Source organism: Marmota marmota, unplaced genomic scaffold, assembly GCF_001458135.2.
Source record: "Marmota marmota marmota unplaced genomic scaffold, marMar, whole genome shotgun sequence".
NCBI classification, from domain to species: Eukaryota; Metazoa; Chordata; class Mammalia; order Rodentia; family Sciuridae; genus Marmota; species Marmota marmota.
In genome coordinates this window covers 14,738,231-14,758,528 of record NW_026000037.1, presented here as the reverse complement: position 1 = coordinate 14,758,528, position 20,298 = coordinate 14,738,231, and the positions used below count along the sequence as shown (strand labels likewise).

The window sequence follows — 20,298 nt, the reverse complement described above, 5'->3', positions numbered from 1 at the left end:
TTTTTTTTTTTTTTTTTTTTTTTTTTTAAGCTTTGGCACTATTACTTTTTCACATTTCTCAACAGGGTTGAAGAAAAAAACTAGCTATGCCTAGCAGACCAGAATTTGTCTGGCTTAGCCTCCTGGCCAATCTGAAATTCTTCTCTGAACTGATAAATGCCAAAATGTGACTTCATACAAACAAATTTTTTTTTTCTTTTAAAAATTCAGTATTGGGCTGGGTTGTGGCTCAGAGGTAGAGTGCTTGCCTAGCATACCTGAGGCACTGGGTCCGATCCTCAGCACCACATAAAAATAAAATATATTGTGTCCACCTATAACTAAAAAATAAATATTTTTTTAAATTCAATATTTATTTAATAACTTTTTTTTTCTTGGTACAGGAAACTGAACTCAGGGGTGCTTAAGCTCTGAGGCACATCCCCAGTCCTTTTTATTTTTTAGCTAAATTGCTGAGACTGGCTATGACCTTGCAATCCTCTGCTTCAGCTTCTTGAGTCACTGGGATTGTAGGCATGCACCACCATGCCCAGCCTAAAACCATCTTTTGAAGTAGTAGCTATCAAGTCCAAACTCAACTTGTCTAATGAAACTTTTTTCAAATTTAACAACCAAGGTAGGAAAAGTTGAACAACAGCATCCCACAAGCAATATCTTTATCATTAGAATTTTGACTGATTTTAATAACAATACACTGAAAAAGTCGGAGCAGGACAAATAGAGGTCTAGAATGTGAAGCATATTGCAAAAGATAAAAATTGCTAGTGGAGTCAGATAGGCAAGATATTTCTCTTTAATGCAAGCAAGGGATACAAAGGAAGAATAAGTTTGAAAAATGCAACAGCGCTCACCTAGCATGGGTGGGACCCAGGTTTGATCCTCAGCACCACATAAAGATGAGTGCATTGTGTTGTGTCCATCTACACTTATAAAAAATAAATATTAAAAAAATGTTTAAAAAAAAGAAAATAATACAGTCTTAAGTAATGGGGACAGTCTTGAGTAATGGATCTGAGACAATTATTTTTGTCCATTTTTTTTTTTAAATAAGAAACTTCTATCACAAAGTACAGTATATTCCACAACCAGCTTTTGAGAATTCAAGCTGAATTCAGGGAAGATTGGATTCTGAATAAGTTAGTTTCTGGAACAACTGTTTGTCCTGTCATAGCATCCATTGATATACAGCTACCTGTCCATTTTAATAAAGCACACTACATAACGTTTTTCCTCAGTTAAAATAAAGAAATTTCTAGAAAAATATTATTTAACCTTTAGGGTATTTTTGTGAACAAGTTGGAAAGATTTTGAATTTCTCAGATATATTATAATTCCAAATAATCATTGCTCAATTAAAAATCAACCTAATATAAAACTTTTTATTTCTGAAATTTTTTTCTGTTTTTTTTCTTTTATTGGTGCATTATAATTACACATAATAGTGAGATTCATTATGCTGTATTTGTGCACGTACATGACATCACTGGAGCAATCTCATTCCCCAGTACCTTCCCCCCCTGATCCACTTGCTTTACTTCACTGATTTCCCTTCTATTATTATTATTATTATTATTATTATTATTTTAATTAGTGCATTATAATTTTACATAAAATCAGGATTCATTGTGGTGTACACATACATGGACACACCATAGTTGGTAGATTTCTCCCCAGTAGTTCCCCAACCCTCCCCTCCTCCTCCCTCTCCATCCCTCTCCTGTACTCTATTGGTTTCCCTTTTATTTTCATGAAATCCCTTTCTTATTTCTGTTTTGAAATAGCTTTTTAGATGTTGATGAATCTTTATTTTATTCATTTATTTATTTGCGGTGCTGAGAATCGAACACAGTACCTCACATATGCTAGGTAAGCATTCTGCCCCTGAGCCACAATCCCAGCCCCCTTTCTTATTTCTCTCTTCCTCTCTCCCTCTCTCTCTCTCTCTCCCTCTCCCTCTCTCCCTCTCTCCCTCTCCATCTATTCCTCTCTCCGCTCCCTCTTCCTGAGTGCATGCTTCCCCTTATGACAGAATACATCTTACCCTAGACATTCCGAGTCTGGATTATTTCACTTAGCATGATGGTCTCCAGATCCATCCATTTACTGACAAATGTCATAATTTCATTCTTCTTTATGGCTGAGTAATATTCCATTGTATACATATACCACATTTTCTTTATCCATTCATCTGTTGACAGGCACCTGGGCTGTTGTGAATTGCACTGCTATACTGCTATAAACGTTGGTGTGCACGTATCACTACAATATGGGGATTATTTCTTATGGATGAGGATTTCCAGAGGAAAAGAGGATGAAAAATAAATCAACATTTTCCTTTATCAAACGACATGAACATGAGAAGATTTTAGACACTATTACCACACACCCCCCCTTTAAGAATGAGAGCAACTCTTAGCATATACAAAAGGCTTTCATTCACAACTAGGAAAAGGAATCTTCCATTGGAGTAGAAGGTTCTATGAAGTCCATGGTTACATCCATTATTTCTCATGCAGAAACCAAATAGAACGACCACTGAACCTAACTTTTAAATTCACCTTGAGATGACATTGTAATTAACTAATTTGATTATGCAGTGATTTTTATTCTGTAAGGTGAATAAAATAACAGGTGTTACAAAGCCATATGAGGTTATTGAAGTCACATAAAATTTCAATAAAGAAAATAAATGACATTTTTCAAAAGAACTCAAGTAGTAGGAAAATGTTCTGGAATTTACCTTCATCACATCTCCCAACCCTCATCTGCATCTCCAGATTTTCAGTTCAGACCCTCACACCTGTAGCATCTAAGCGAGTCTCCCCACTACTCAGCCCCCAGAGCTATCTTCTGAAATGCTGAGTTGATCATGTTACCCCCCCACACACACACACACACCCCACCCCCCGTCACTAGCTTACTGGTTTCTGATTGAGGACATTTAAATTTGTTATAACTTTACAGTCAAAATTCTTATTCCATAGTATGGCATTTAAGGCTCCACAATCATGCTCATTCTGCTCTCTCCAAGCTTATTGTCTGTACTTATTCCAATTTTCCTGTAGCCTCTAGCCACCTTCCTTCCCCATGAGTCAGACATTCTGAAAGACTTAATGGCATTATTTCTTGAACTTGCTTGAACCATTTTATGCCTAAAGATTATATATAGTCCACTCCACCTGCAAAGATACCCCATCCCTCCACCAATTCAACTCCTTTGTGTGTGTATGCTGAAGATTGAACCCAAGGGTGCTTTTCCTCTGAGCCACATCCCCAGATCTTTTATTTCTTATTTTGAGACAGAGTCTCACTAAGTTGCTGATGATGGCTTTGAACTTGCATACCACTGCCCTCCAAATTGCTGGGATGACAGGTGTGCACCACTGCACTTGGCCAACTCAACTTCCTTCTAATTACTCAATTAACCATTAACTGCTTAGCAAATCTTTTCCTCTCAACAGTAAGCAGATCACACCTTCCTTTGTGCCATTCCACACCTGAATCTGCATTTCTCATTCTGTTTTGCAATTACTTGTTTATATTTCAGGATCTCCCACTAGAATGGGAAATTGCCTTACAACAAAGACTGTACTAGGACCCTCAATAAAATGTTTGTTGAATTAATTTATGAGGCTCAGGGGGTTAATTACTTGCTTTATAGAGTTCCAACCATGTGAAATTGCTGGTATTTGATCATCTATTCCTACGAAAACCCAGTAATTTCACAGGATTCAACCAAAATACATTCAGAGAGCTAAAACTTGAGAAAACATCAGATTTGGTTAATGTCATTGAAATAATTATAACTTATAATACAAACACAGAATTTTCTCAGATTATTAGAAACTTAAATTTTCAAATAAAATTTTTTGCGTAAAGAAATGAGCCCACATTTTTCCTTTTCAGCGCAAATACCCCTTGTTATTCTAAATGGGATATCCATAACATTTGTACTTTCAAAAGGGAACCATAATTATTGATCTAGACTATTGCCCTTCAAATCTTCATCAATAGGTACTGGGGTTGTGGCTCAGGGGTAGAGGGCTTGCTTGCCTAGCATACATGAGGCACTGGGTTCGATCCTTAGCAACACACAGAAATAAAATAAAGATATTGTGTCCACCTAAACTAAAAAATAAATTTAAAAAAATCTTCATCAATAAACTAGACAGGGCAAATGCAGGGTCTGGGCTCAGCAGGGCTCTGCTTTTGTGGTTTAGACCAAGCATCGTCGCGTTAGTCAGTTTACGTGAGAACTGCGGTTGCAGGCAGATTCCAGTGCAATTACATGTGCCCCCTCTCATTATTTTCGCTTCACTGTTCCTGAAGAGACTGTATTGAACCCGACTCTTCATATCAGAGCGACCAGCTTTCTCCTAGAATCAAAGTCCAACAGAAACACCCCATCTCAAATTATCCCCTAAAACTCATTGGAGAATCAAGTCGGTATAATAAAGTTGATATGAAAACTTATGTAAGTTCTTGGAAAGACACCTCTGGTTCACTTTAAAAGAGTTATTTATGAGAACAACTGGGTTCCTAGTACCATCGTCATTCTTTTTTACCTATTGGCTATTTTGCTTATGGTAATATTTCCTGCTTCTTCCTGAAACTCAATTTCCTGTTTCCTTATAACTCTGTTAATTGGAAGCAGAATTTCTGAAACTCATCTCAGTACTGAAAATTGGCCATCATCTGGATTGTGTGCAATTTCTTTGTGTGAAAGAGTTCTGTCTAATCAAGTCCCCATAGTTTGAAAATCAATATAAATATATAGTTTAAAATATGTGGGGAGGGAGGAGGGGGGAGGGGGAGCCTGGCATGGTGGGACATGCCTATTATCCCAGCTACTTGGGAGGCTGAGGCAGGAGGATTTCAAGTTACTGGCAAGCCTCAGCAAATTAGCGAGGCCCAAAGCAATTTAGCAAGACCCTGTCCCAAAATAAAAAATAAAGGGCTGGGGATGTGTCTCAAGTAGTAGCACGCTCACCTGGCATGCGCGGGGCACTGGGTTCGATCCTCAGCACCACATGAAAGTAAAATAAAGATGTTGTGTCCACCGAAAACTAAAAAAATAAATATTAAAAAATTCTCTCTCAAAAAAAAATAATTAAATAAAATAAAAAATAAAAAAGGGCTAAAGATGTGGCTCAGTGGCAACACACCCCTGGTTCAATGCCTGATATTAAAAAAAAAAAAAAAAAAGTGTGGAAACTCTAGAAAGAAGCCAGGACAGTTCTGCTCCCATGAAGCCAGGGGCTAGGGTCTCAAGGCACCAAGGCCAGAGTGAGGAAGTCTGCACCCTTCTGTGCCCTGGTAGTTGAGGAGGAGTAATCCCTCTGATGCTAAAGATGAAAGGCTGGGGCTGCCCTGCTTCTGGGAGGCCTTGCTGGGAATTACCTGAGCTCAGAGAAGACAGAGTCTACCTTATGGAGCTTCCAGGGCTCTGGTGGATGAAGTAGAGTGGAAAATTGCCCCCCTCACTTCCCAAAAGACTTTCAGATGGGACTTTGCAGATAGATCCAGTTGGCAGCCAGTCAGTTTTGGAGGTGCCTTTGCCTGCTCAGAGGCCCAGCTCACAGAGTGGCTAGAGGAGGTAGGTGACTGGGTGAAGGCTGTGGGGAAAGCCCAGCAAGATGGCACACACCTGTAATCTCAGTTGAGGCAGGAGGATGGCAAGTTCAAGGCCAGCCTCAGCAAATTAGCGAGGCCCGAAGCCACTTAGTGAGATCCTGCCTTAAAATAAAAAAATAAAAAGGGCTGGGGATGTGGCTCAGTGGATAAGCACTCTTGGGTTCAATCCTTGGTACCAAAACAAAATGTGAAGGGAAGCTTCATGTGAAGCTGAAACAGCAGAAGAGAATCTGGGATAGAGTCCAGAACCTTCCCTGGGAGTAGTTATCTGTCCACCCAGAATCCTGAGGTGAGGAAAGTTAGGAGTTCACTGTTGGTGCTCCTCCTTAGGCTCTGTGTACACACTAAATTTCTGCTCAGACATGACTCATCAATACCTGTGGCTTGTCCAGTGGCATTATCATCAAGTTCCATGTCCTCAGAGAATCCCGAGCAGCCTTCAATAGAGTCCCTGTGCCTGTCCATCTTGGAAAAGCAGATCTTGAATTCCCAGGGTGGGCTGATGTAAAAGTAATGTCACACTCACTTTGGGAACTTGTGTCTTTTTCACAGCTGTCATTGGGACAGGAGGTTTCATTCCACTGCTCTGGAAGGGAATGACCGTTAAGAGTTTTGCTATTATTTTTCTCTTCGGTCCTCTGACCTCCTTGCTGGGGTGCAAGTCTGTAATACCCTCCCGAATAAGGTTGAAGGTGGTGACTGAGGTTCCAAAACTTTCCACCAGTTGACTCTGTCTTAACGCCCTTCATTGTTCATCATTTATTTGCTGATTTGATGTGATCTTTACTGTTCAGAGAGTTTGATATCATGCACTGACACATAACTGCCACAGCTGAAGCTGGGAAACATTCATTCTTCTCTGTACTTGGCTCGTTTTGATGAATTTCTGTAGATGTGATTGATTGGCAGGTTAGGGCCTTGTGAGAAGGAGTCCAGACTTACAAATTAGAACCCTATTTAATCTAGTTATCTTTCCTCTATTTCAAAAATAAAACCTGCAGTCACAACTTTAAGACCTCCACAAATACATGCCATTTGTCAAAGGGCTACTTGGCAGACGTGGTTCTTACAGCACAAACTCATTACTACCACTAGAAAAACATGTCAGAGTTAATACCTGACTTGTGAATAAATAGTTGAAATAGAATACTGCTCCATATCTAAATCTCTAGGTTATGTAAAAACCTAAAATGTGCTGGGATCGGTGGCCCATGTCTGTAATCCCAGTAGCTCAGGAGGCTGAGACAGGAGAATCACAAGTTCAAAGCCAGCTTCAGCAAAAACAAGGCATTAAGCAACTCAGTGAGACCCTGTTTTTAAATAAAATACAAAATAGGGCTGGGGTTGTGGCTCAAGTCAAATGCCCCTGAGTTCAATTCCTGGTACCCCCCCCCCAAAAAAAAGAACCCAAAATGTCTTATTAACCTTCCTCAAAAGCATACAGAAAAGGGCCAGGACACAGAAGCACTTAAAATTAGGTAATGATGACTAAAGAAATATAGGTTTATATTTGTTATTTATTCAGAGTTTACCCATATTGCCTTCAAACAGTATTGGCAATAATACAATAAATTGTGCTCACTTCGGCAGCACATATACTAAAATTGGAACGATACAGAGAAATTAGCATGGCCCCTGCACAAGGATGACATGCAAATTCGTGAAGCATTCCATATTTTTAAATTACATATCTTGAAAAAAAATACAATAAATCATACGCTGTATAAAAACAGATAGAGGGAAAGATAAAACTAAGAGGAAAAAGGTAGCAATAATTACAGATGCTTGAGTATTTTTATTAAATATATAATCTTCTAGTACTTTCAACCTTCCACTCAAAACTTAACCACTCACTATGGTGACTTTAGTTGCAATTTTGATTTTAAAAGAATATGAATATTGCCAGGCGTGGTGGTGCACGACTGTAATCTCAGTAGCTCGGGAGGCTGAGGCAGGAGGATGTCAAGTTGCAGACCAGCCTCAGCACTTTCTTGAGGCTCTAAGAAACTTAGTGAGACCTATCTCAAAATACAAAATAAAAAGGGATAGGGATATGGCTCAGTGGTTAAGTGCCCATGGGTTCAATCCCTAGTACTAATTAATGAATTAGTTGATTAATTAGGTTTCTTTAAATGGAAAATAAATACAGTAATGATAATTTGTTCAAGATGAGAATGAGTCCCACATTACTATATTTCAAAATTTTAGGACTTGGTAAAAGTCACACAGAGAATCTTTTCTGTCTCTCCCTGAGTCCCAGAGAAAGAACTTCTGTGGGAGACTCAGAAGATAGAAACAAATGGTGTTTTCAGGAAGCCATTTCTGGTTCCCTGTTGCGTCCTTCACATCCAGAGAAGGTCAAGCCAGCTCCGCAGTCCCTGGGGGCAGAGCCGCAGTGACAGCAAAAGCCCTGTTTCCTGCGTGGTCAGAAAACAGACGGAGGAAGCAACTGGTTGTCCCTCCTGTCCTGTGGGCTGCTGGGACACAGAAATTCAGAGAGGCTCCAGGTGTGTTCCCAGGTAGGAGCCACAGAGGTGTCTAGAGAGGATGGTATAGATGCCATATAATAGCTGCTTTTTCTTTTTTGGGTTTTTCAGAATCAGACATTATTTGCTTTTTTCCCCATTGGCAAACTTTAATTAAAAAAAAATTCCATTCCTCCGAACAGTTTGAAAATATTCCATTATCTTCCAGGCATTTTCTCAAAGTAATTTCCTGTTTTACTTTCAGAAATGTAAAATATGGAATGGGGATAAAGAAGGATCTCCCTGACTTTAGGAATAGTAATACCTGCATAAGGCCCTAGCTAAAACATCCCGAGAAAAACATATGCTTGCCCTCTTCATCACTTATTTAAAAAGATCAGGCTACAAAGTAAATAGCTGTTGACTTGCTTGCCATGCAATTAGGGATGGTAGAGAGTTCCAGCTCCATTTTGAGGTGGCCTGGGTTATAGGACCATGTATTTTCCTTTAATTTCCTTCCAGAATTTGTTTCTGGCTCTGTAATTTGCTCAAAGACTGATAGAGGGGATGGAGGTATAGCTCAGTTACAGAGCATTGGCCTAGCACGTGCAAGGCCCTGGGTTCAATCCCCGGCACCACGCACGGAAGGAAGGAAGGAAGGAAGGAGAGAAAGCCTGATAGCCATGCTGCCCTGCATGTGTATTTCTCTGTCAAATTTAAGAACAATTTTTTTTTCTCCTTAGTCATAGGTGTTGCAGATTGGAGACTAGATTCTCCATTTTCATGGTCAAGAAAGAATTAGGGCTGGGCATGGTGGTGCATGCCTGTAATCCCAGCAACTCGGGAGACTGAGGTAGGAGGATCGTGAGCTCAAAGCCAGCCTCAGCAGTTTAGTGATGCCCTGAGTGATTCAGTAAAAATAAATAAAATACAAAAAAGGACTGGGGATGTGGCTCAGTGGTTAAGTGTCCCTGAGTTCTATCCCCAGGACAAAAAAAAAAAAAAATTAAGAATGTCCCATCCTGATTCCAGAAGGTATGAGAGCATCCGGATTCTTTAATACACTCAGCATCTGGTTACAATTTCCTGTTAATCCTATTCCCTGCCACACAACTGAAAATGGAAATAAAGGTGACAATCTTTATTTATTTTTTTTTATAGCATAAAAAGAGGACCCTAGTGAATTTGAAGTGTCTTTCTGGAAAAAAGAAAGAAAGCTGAAGGGTGCCTCTTAGTTTTAGTGACCACTGGCAAATTTTGTGGCATCAAGGTTTACAATTAATGGAGTTTTCGAAGCACTTTCTTTTATTTGGTTGAATCAATTCTCTACTTTTCAAGACTCCAAATAATATTTATTTATTTATACTGGGACTTGAGCCCGGGGTGATTTACCACTGAGCCACACATCCCCAATCCTCTTTATTTTTCACTTTGAAACAGATTCTTACTAAGTCACTTGAACTCATGATCCTACTGGCTCAGCCTTCCAAGTTGCTGGCATTACAGATGTGCATCACCATGCCTGGCTCCAAATAATATTTATTTAGTGAACACTTGTTGAACTGTCTATTGTGGTAATTACATGATTAAACTGAGAAGCCTACATTCTAGTTGGAGACAAACCAGGTAATGTATTAATTATGCAGAAATGTGAAAGGTGCTATTGGAGTTTGCATGAGTGGGGACATGAACTGTGGTCACAGAGGGCTTCCAGGTGAAGGGAAAGACTCATCTGAGCTTTGATGGCTGAGTACTGTGACCCCAATGAGGAAGTGGGGCTTGCTTAGGTCATCAAATTTCTAGATAAAGGAGGAGTCAAGGTGAGCATTCAGAGTCTAAGGTGTTTGGGGGCTGTGGGGGGGATTCCTGAAACTAATTCCTGAATTAGTCCACTAGTTTAATTAGGGCACGTACCACAGGTTACCAGGCAATTCATGTTGATTGAGTGTAGGTGCTGCGCAGAGTTCTAACACCTTGGATACAACCATACTGATCATGGAGGAGGGACCTGTTTGGACAGACCATGCCTTTCTGGTCTTATTACAGTTACTGCTGCCTTCTGATATCTAAATCATTTCCATATTTTCACATGAACTAGATTTTTTTTTAAACATGAAATCATCTTTATTGCTCAGAGTTAATCGGCAGTGTCGGGGAGCAAAAGCCAGCACTACTACCAAAGGCCTGGAAGCTTCCTAACTGGCTTTTCAACAGCACCCACACAGCTCTTCAGGTTTCACTTAGGTCTTAACACAGAGGGGATCCAGCCCTTAACAAACCGGGGAACACAGAGGATGTAATCATTCCAACCAGAACTTCTTTATAGACTTTAAGCCTTTTTTCCCCCCCTCTGTGGTGCTGGGCATTGAACCCAGGGCCTTGTGCATGTGAAGCAAGCAATCTACCAACTGAGCTATATCCCCAGCCCTTCCAACCAAAACTTCTATGACATGTTGGGCTCATGCAGATAATTTTATGACTGTATTGCATCACGAGAATAACAGGGATAGCAGAGATTTTTGAGCACTGGCCTTCTCCTCCTGCCGAGATTCCATCATAAGTTTTGTTTGCAAGATGGCCATCTGTTTCCTAAATTCACTTTGTTCACCAACAGGAACTTTTCCATGATTCTCCTCTAGGTCCAGCAGATCTCCAATAATTGCTCACATAACTTTCTAAAGACTTTCATTTTCTGGTTCTGAACAAGTTGAGATTGTTGGAAAGCCTTTCGTTGTTGTTGAAATACACTAGATAGTTTTCCTCCTGTTCCTTGACTTTCTTCACATCTAGGTTCCACATCTGAATCATAGTCGCAAACTGCTGACATTATTCTTCATAAAGCTCCTCCCTTTGCTCAGGCTGGATTTTCAGAACATGCTCAATTTTCTACTGAATGGTTTTGACAGAAGCACTGATACTCATTTCAACATTTTTTCTCTTTGCCTGAAGAAGCTTATCGATGTCCCCTTGAAACTTTGCCAAGTTCATTCCCCATGTCTTGCTCATGTCGTCCTGTGAAAGAACTGTCCTTCCAACTGTCATCAACTCCTGAACTGCTCAGGACATGTCCTTCACCAGTGCCTTGGCAGTGCTCCCCAAGTCGAGTGCAGTACCCACAGCAGCCCCTCGCTGCACTCAACTCTGGAACCTTGACAGGGCAGGGACACACTCACACCTCTGCCCAGGGGCTCCCTGAGATCCACACTGTCAGGCCACATGCAGTTCTTAACTCCCGAGGACCCCTCACCCAGCCACATGACCTAGGACTAGATTTTTTTTTAAATATGGATATTATATAATCAGAATCAGAACACCAGCACCTGGAACCTACTCTTATGCCATTATTGTTGTTGTTGTTGTTATTATTATTAATGAACAGAATGCCTTTATTAATTTTTATGCGATGCTAAGGATCGAACCCAGTGCCTCACATGCTAGGCAAGCGCTCTGCTACTGAGCTACAGCCCTAGTCCCTCTTATGCCATGATTTTTTTGACTAATCTTAGTCTCAACGAACCTATCTGGATTGCACTGTATTCCTTTTCAAACACACACACACACACACACACACACACACAAATTCCCTTTTAGGCAATAAAATGATAATTATGACATTATGGGGCATTTTCTTGGTTCAGAGAGAGAGAGGGAGAAAGGCATTTTATTTTACTTTTTAAACTTGAATTTTCATTTTTCAGTAAGGATAATATATCTACAACCTATCAAATTCTAGATATGGCCTATTTAAGTGGTAATTTTTAAAATTATTATTATTATGATGATTATTATTATTTGGGGGAGTACTGGGGATTGAACTCTGAGGGACTCGACCACTGAGCCACATCTGCAGCCCTATTTTGTATTTTATTTAGAGACAGAGTCTCACTGAGTTGCTTAGTGCCTTGCTGTTGCTGAGGCTGACTTTTTAACTCATGATCCTCCTGCCTCAGTCTCCCAAGCCACTAGGATTACAGGTGTGTGCAAAGGTGCCTGGCTTAAATCATTATTTTAAAGAATATTTCCTGACATTCTCCCACATCCAAAAAACAAGCAGGAAGCAAACAAACCAAAATCCTCCAACTTTAAGCAAGATTACAACTGTATTTTGATACCACATAGAAACTGGGCATGGGCTCTGTCCAGAGCACTCCATCTATTTGCTGAACAGTCACCTTTTGGGACCAGAGTCATGACTCCAGGTGGGCACACCGGGAGCAGGAGAGTCTGTTGGATCACAACTGGTCATGGAATGATAGACATCCTCCCCCTCCCCCTCCCACTCCCCCTCTCCCTCCCCCTCACTCTCACCCTCTTGACGTCCAGAACAAGCTAGTGAAAAGTTTTTCCACTTACGGATTAATCACGCTTATCTTGTTGATCACTGCTTAAACTTTGCCTGTCCTTCCCTGTGGCCCCTGGGGAGTTCTGCCTTCTTGCAGGAGAGCTGTGTGGTGCTGAAACCCAGACAGAGACACAGGCCATACATTTATCATTTCTCAAGTATTAACTGAGTGCCTGCCACAAGCCAGGCATGCAGACACCCAACGAGACCAAATTCCTAGTGTTCCAGGGGCTGATATTCTAAGATTGATTTCTGTCAGCCCTGGTGTCCTGCTTTCCGTGTCTGGGGCTACTGATGCAAGACTCTGTGGCTGGGGCTCAGTGTTTCTTCCAGGCACTGTGCTCCAGTGTCACTCTTAGCAGTGGCCCTCCCAGTACAGTTCTTCTCACTCATGTCACGCAGGTGTTTCCTTCAAAGCATCACGTAGTACAGGTGGCCTCTGTATACACGGGTTCCAAGTCTGCAAACTCAAGCTCCTGCGAGAAAATATTGAGGAAAACATTTGTATCAGTACAGAACAGGCACAGACTTCTTTTTCTCGTCATTGTTCCCTAGGCCATACGATATAACAACTATTTATGCAGCATTTACATTGTATTAGATAGTAGATGTAAGTAGAAGTGATTTAAAGTATATAGGAGGAGCCCTGTAGGTTATATGCAAATCCTACACTACATAAGGAACTTGAACATCTGCAGATATTTTTTCAATGGAAAATAAAGAAAGTGACAAAGACAAAAAAATTATTTTATCTCACAGTACCCACAGGTCATGATGCTTATAGCACCGTTGTATACTTAGAGCTTAGGATACATTTTAGCTTCCTATCTTTAAAAAGTTTTTAATGAGAGGGCTGGAGTTGTGGCTTAGTGGTAGAGTGCTCACCTAGCATTCATGAGGCACTGGGTTCAGTCCTCAGCACCACATAAAAATAAAATATAGATATTGTATCCACCTAAAACCAATATATATATATATGTGTGTGTGTGTGTGTGTGTGTGTACACATATATATTATATAGAAACTTTTTAATTAAATTTAAAATTTTTAAAATTTATTACTAAGAATCATTCAGAAAGACATACAGCATAAAACTGTTCCCAGTTTAGCTGGTTGCTGTGGTACACGCCTGTGATCCCAGTGACTTGGGAGGCTGAGACAGGAGGATGGCAAGTTCAAGATCAGCCTCAGCAACTTAGCAAGGCCTAAGCAATTTAGTGAGACACTGTTTCAAAATAAAAAAAGGTGCTCAGTGGTTAAGCACCTCTGGATTCAATCCCCAGTATCCCCCAAAAAGTTCCCAGTTTCCCCTCACGATAGCACTTCTGAGAATTAATCAGTACTAGAAATATTTTTCTAGGTATTTCTATGTATAAATAAACATATTTTCAATCTTTTTGAGGGATGATGTGTAGTTCAGTGGTAGGGCTTTTGCCTAGCATGTGCAAGGCCCTAGGTTGGATGCCCAGCACCACAAAACAAACAAAAAAGTCCAAAAACTATTGTTTTGAATTGATGGGTTTTGTGGGCTTGATTTATTAAATGTTATATTTCTTTTTTAAAATATATTTTTAGTTGTTGACATTTCTTTTTTACAACAACTTTGTTGATGTTTATTTTGTATACCATATAATTCAATATTTTAAGTCTATAATTCAGTGATCTTTTGTACATTTATTTTACTATTTTACATGTGCAACCATCACCATAAATCAGTTCCAGAACATTCCCATCACTCAGTGAGATTCCCTCAAGCACATCAACTCCTAACCTCAGCTCCCTGGAGCCCCGTCCCCGACAACTTCTAATCTGCTTTTAGATTCCTATCTTTATAGCTTTGCCTTTTATGAACACTTCATATAAATGACATGGCACAATATATGATTTTTTGTGCCTACTTTCTTTTCCTCTGCATGATACAGTTATTTTTCAAAAGAAACTGGAGAGAAATGTTTATGGATGGTAAGTGAATTTTATCTGAAAATAATATTTTGCAAAAAAAAAAAAGAACTTTTATATTCTGCTCATGTTAGGGAAGGAACGAACACTTCTTATCGGCCATTGAGAACTGTGGAAGACAGCTAAGTCTTTTGACATTCTACTCTTCCCCCTAGTGGTCAGGACAAAATTGCTAAAAGAATAGATTTTTAACTTTCTCACCACCATGCCCAATCTGCCTACAGTTAAAAAAAAAAAATAAGCTGGTAAGATGACTATGTTAATGACTTTCTACAATGTAAACACAGATCAAAACACTGCACTGTACCCCATAAATACACACAATTAATATTCATCAGCTAAACATACATATATTGAATATATTAATTAATTTGTGTATTTATTGTACCAGGGATGGAACACAGGGGCATTTTACCACTGAACTACACCCCAGTATTTTTATCTTTATTTATTTACATTTTTGAGAATGGGTCTTGCTAAGTTGCCCAGGCTGGTCTTAAACTTGCCTTCCTCCTGCCTCAGTCTCTAGAGTCAGTGGGATTTCAGGCCCTTGCTACTGACCCCTACTAAAAGAATATTAAAAAAAAAAAAACAAAACACCTATACTGTGTTTGTCAGAATGCATTCCAGATTCTTCAAACACTGCTAAATGAGAAGTATCATACTTGAGATTATCATGTAAAAGATATTTCCCTTTTTTTAAGAGAGAGACCAGCAGAGAGAGAGAGAGAGAGAGGGAGATTTTTTTTTTTTTTTTTTTTTAGAGGGAGGGAGGGAGAGAGAGAGAGAGAATTTTTAATATTTATTTTTTAGTTCTCGGCGGACACAACATCTTTGTTTGTATGTGGTGCTGAGGATCGAACCCGGGCCGCACGCATGCCAGGCGAGCGCGCTACCGCTTGAGCCACATCCCCAGCCCGGGAGATAATTTTTTAATATTTATTTTTCAGTTTTCGGTGGACACAACATCTCTATTGTATTTGTATGTGGTGCTGAGGATCGAACCCAGTGCCCTGCGCATGCCAGGCGAGCACGCTACCGCTTGAGCCACATCCCCAGCCCTTCCTTTTTTTTTTTTTATTGGGAACTGTCACTGTGGCCAAAATGCCTGACAAGAACTACTTAGAGGAGGCAAAGTTTATTTTGAACTTATGATTTCAGAGGTCTCATCCATGGTCCTCCAACTTCATAGCTTTGGGCCCCAGTTGAGACAGGCCTCCTGCTCATGGCAGAGAAAAAGACAGAGAGGTGCTGGGATAAAATATAAATCTTAGAGGCAGGCACGCCTCAGTGACCGAACCGCTACAGCCGTGCCCAATCTGCCTACAGTAACCACCCAGTCATCAATTCAAATTATTAATCATCAAATGAATCCATTGAGTATTAATCATTTCGCCTCCTGTATTAACACAAGAGCTTTTGGGGGGAACACCTCATATCAAAACCATAACAGAAGCTTTTTATAAAGCAAATTTCTTGGGAGGCATAATTTATTCTCTTCAATTGTCCCACCACCAAATCTGCCTTTCACGTAGAGTCGTTTAATATAGTGATCAGACACTAAAGAATGCTTTCAAATGACCCAAATTTGATTTTTTTTTTTTTTTGGTACCAGACATTGAAACTAGGGATGCTTAATCACTGAGCCACATTCCCCAGTCCTTTTTTATTTTTTATTGTGAAACAAGTTCTTACTAAGTTGCCTAGGACCTTGCTAAATTGCTGAGGCTGGCCTCAAACTTGCCATCCTTCTGCCTCAGCCTTCCAAGTCTCTGGGATCACAGGCGAGGGCCACCATACCCAGCTCAACTTCAAATCTTAACTCTGCTGCTCGCTAGTAATGGGCCCTTGGGCAAGATACCCACACTGTGGGTGAGTTTCTTTTTTTGTGAGATGAGGATAATAATAATACCTGTCTCATGGGATTGTCGTAAAGATTCATATGCAGTAAATTAACCAGTTCTGGCAAAAGCAGGTGCTGGATGAATTTTACATATCCTCTGTCTCCACCTTTTCTGCCTTTTTTCCTATTTCAACAAAAGCCTGAACCCGCCCTTCCTGGTGCTCTGCCGTTATTCTGTGACCCCCTTCCTAAGGATATTGGTAATTTCTCCACATTTCTCCTTTTTGTATCTTTTTCCTCTTTACTCTTCCAGAATCCCCCAACTGCCTCTCAAGTTCCAGACACCATTGTGCACTGGTCACAATGGAGACTATTCACTGTGGTCTTCTGATGGGTCACCCTGCTTCTACCCCTACAGTGTACTGTCATGCAACAACCTGAGTATTTAAAAAATATTTGTATTTTAAAAACACAAGCCGGAGTTTGTTTCTGCCCAAAATTAATATTTTGTGGGAGTCATTTGAATGCCATATGTGATGGGTACAGGAAAACTTTTCCACTCAACAATTGCTCTCTCCCCTTCAAGGGCATAGGTTGGATAGCCCTCACTTTTCCAGGTGCACCCTCTGACCTCCACCTCCTTAATTTTGGAACCAGTCCTGACCAAGACAGGTAATTCATGAAGAACATGTTTTCACCCACAGGTGGCGTCGGGGCTTAACTCCACTGTTGTTAGTCCTGCTCCAGCTCTTCCCCACTTCCTGGGCAAGCTCTGGAACCCTCGTACCTACCTCCTGAGTGGCATCCTTCTTGGCCACTGCTTTGCATGCCCACGACATATTTGTCTAGATTTGCCACAGTGTTTCCTTGAGACACAGGATCTTCTACAAGAAATAAAATAAATCTTTCCTGCTGCTAACTCTGGATCCAGATGCTCACAGTATGCTTAAGTTTTACCACTTTCCAAGGAGCTGGACTTGGCCTTCATTCCTCATAGCTGATCTGCAGTCCTATTGGAGGCCAGATGGGCGATCCAACACTGCCACTTACCACTCACCCGACTCTGATTAACCTCTCCCTGTTAGGACTTCTGCTGAATGACCCCCCTGCCAGATTAGAACTCCTTGGATATTGTGGAAAGTAAGGACACTTTTACCTCCCTGATTTAGACATACAAAAGTGTCAAATTCTCAGGCAGCAGATTTGATTTCTTTTGTCACAATAGCAGAGAACAGGTCTATTCTTGCTCTCATCCCTGTCCTTCCACAAGCATTCATAGGCAGTAAATTAACCAGGAATGAGCTCCATCCATCCACCCCTCACCCCAAGAGACTATGAGTTTCCCAGGCTAAGTCAAGTAAGGAGCACAAGAATTTAAATGGAGGCCCACACACCATATGCCTGCATAGGTATAAGTTATGAATCAAGTTGCTTAATAAAGTCTATTCTATCCTCCTGCCTTGAAAAAATATACCTTCAGAACAATATAACTGAAGTATGTACAAAGTCAATGTTTTTCATATGATGAAATATTGTCAAAATATTCAAGAGAAATGATTTTAATTATTATTGCACTTGTCTGTGTGTTCTATTGATGAGTGATATAGTAAAGGCAATCATAATTCATAAATTTCTATTTTTTTTTCACTTCAGTAAGTCACAGAAATCTTGTGATCAAGATTTTCACAAACAGTGGGGCTGAGGTTGTGGCTCAGTGGTAGAGCGCTCACCTGGCAAGTGCAAGGCACTGGGTTCGATCCTCACCACCACATAAAAATAAAAACAAATAAAAATAAAGGTATTGTGTCCAACTACAACTAAAAAAAAAAAAAAGATTTTCACAAACAGATATATTCAAATGATAGCCATGATCTAGATTAAAAAGTATAATGCAACTATATTCCAAAAGTATAAAATTTGAGTATATTTTAATAAAAAATATAAATTAAATGTAAAAAATTACTTAGAGTTATTTCCAAAGCAGCTATTTTTCTTGTAAAATACTTAAAATTATTAAAGCTGAAAAAGAAACTACAAATTATAATTAATGAGTTCTATGTTTAGCACTCTTTTTTTTTTTTTTTTGGTACCAGGATTTGGTGCTTATTAACCCTTTAGCAACCCAGCCCTTTTTATTTTTTATCTGGAGACAGGGTCTTGCTAAATTCTTAGGGTCTCACTAAGTTGCTGAGGCTGGCTTTGAACTTGTGATCCTCCTGCTTCAGCCTCCTGAGTCACTTACATTTTAAAGCTGAAATTTAGATCTTACTTCTAAAAAACATGTGATTGTCTAATTAAATGTTTCTTTAAAAGTAAATATTCACATTTTAAACATTCAATATTGTGTTAGTGAGCTTACTGTTACTATAACAAATACCTGAGATAGTCAGCTTATAAAGAAAAAAGCTTTATTTTGGGTCCCAGTTTTGGAGGTCTGAATCCATAGTTGAGTAGTCCCATTGCTTTGGGTGAAGCAGCACATCATGGTGGGAGCATATGACAGAAAACAACTGCTTTTATCATATTCAGGAAGGAAAAGAAGAAGAGGAAGGACTAGAGTCCCACTATTCCCTTAAAGGGCATGCCTCCAGCCGCCTACAAACCTCACACTGGGCCTCAATTCTTGAAGACTCCCCATCTTCTAAAGGCCCCAGTCAATACTTGATGACTTGTCCCCATCCCACCCTGGGGACCAATCCTTTAACACATAGGCCTTTGGGGGACATTCAAGGTCCAAATTATAGGGGCTGGGGCTGGGGCTCAGTGGTAGAGCACTAGCCTCAAACGTGTGAGGCACTGGGTTCGATTCTCAGCACCACATATCAATCAATAAATAAAAAGGTCCATCAACAACTAAAGTAAATCAATAAATTAAAAAAAAATGTTTAAAAATTCAAATGATAGGAAATATCTAATTTTTTTGTCTAAAAAATTGATATCACAGTTACCATATTTTATCTAAAACTAGGCAGGTGTCAATCTCTAAGATGGCCTTGAATTGTCCTTGCCTCCTGGCATTCATACTGGTATGTCAAATCATGGCTGGTCTGTATAACCCATAGAATATGGTGGAGAAGATGCTGCAGGACTTCTATATCTAGGTCATAGGACTCACTGAAACTTCTGCCTTGATCAAGTGTAGCCTGCCCTGGGGGAAGCTGGCAGGCATGGCGTGAGGGCATTCAGCTGCTCAGGAGAGAGTTTAACATAGCAAGGACTATGTTGAGACCTTCCACCAACAGCCAGCACACTCTTGCCAGACATATGAGTGAGCCATTTTGGAACCGGATTCTCCAGCCCCAGTCAAATCCTTGATGACTATAGATCAAGGTCTATATCTGACAAAAACCTCATAAAATATTGAGAATAAGAACAGTTCAGCCAAGCCACTCCTGAATTTGTAATCAACAGAAATGGTGACAGATGATAAATTATTATTGATATTCTAAGATATTAAACGATGAGGCTGGAGTTGTGGCTCAGTTGCTGAGTACTTGCCTAGCATCCTATTTTCACCACATGAAAATAAACAAATAAAATAAAGACATGCTATCCATGTACAACTACAAAAGAAAATTTTAAAAAAGATATTAAACTATGAGATAATTTTACAATAGAGCCTTAGATAATGAGTGCAACACAGCATATACAAATGTAAGAGTAAAATGATTTGGGTTTTATTGCAAAAATGTTCCTCACCTGCCATGTACAACTTTTGAAAATAAAATACCAATTCATATATAATCCCAGAATGACAAATTGGAATGTAAGCAAAGGCAAGAAGAAATACATTTTTGGTCCTATCATGTGTTAGTCAGCTTTTCATTGCTATAATGAAATGCCTGAGACAGGCTAACTTATTTAGCTAACGGTTTTGGAGGCTAAAAGTACAAATGATGTAGTGTAGGCTCTGACAAACAAGCGCTGTCTCTTGGATATATCACCTCATGGTGAATAACAATGGTAGACATGCACACAGAAGCAGTGGTCACATCTTGAGCCAGGAAGCAGAGAGCACTAGATAGGAGCAGGTTCCTTCTTTTTACAATGCTTTT

The 20,298-nt window shown here is 39.9% G+C and overlaps 1 non-coding gene across 1 annotated transcript; it reads left to right on the top strand.

The window, feature by feature from the left end:
- Positions 1 to 7,208: 7,208 nt before the first annotated feature.
- LOC125619480 lies at positions 7,209 to 7,314 on the top strand. The gene has a single exon (XR_007351034.1). It is a non-coding gene; the product is annotated as a U6 spliceosomal RNA (small nuclear RNA).
- The last annotated feature ends 12,984 nt before the right edge of the window (positions 7,315 to 20,298 follow it).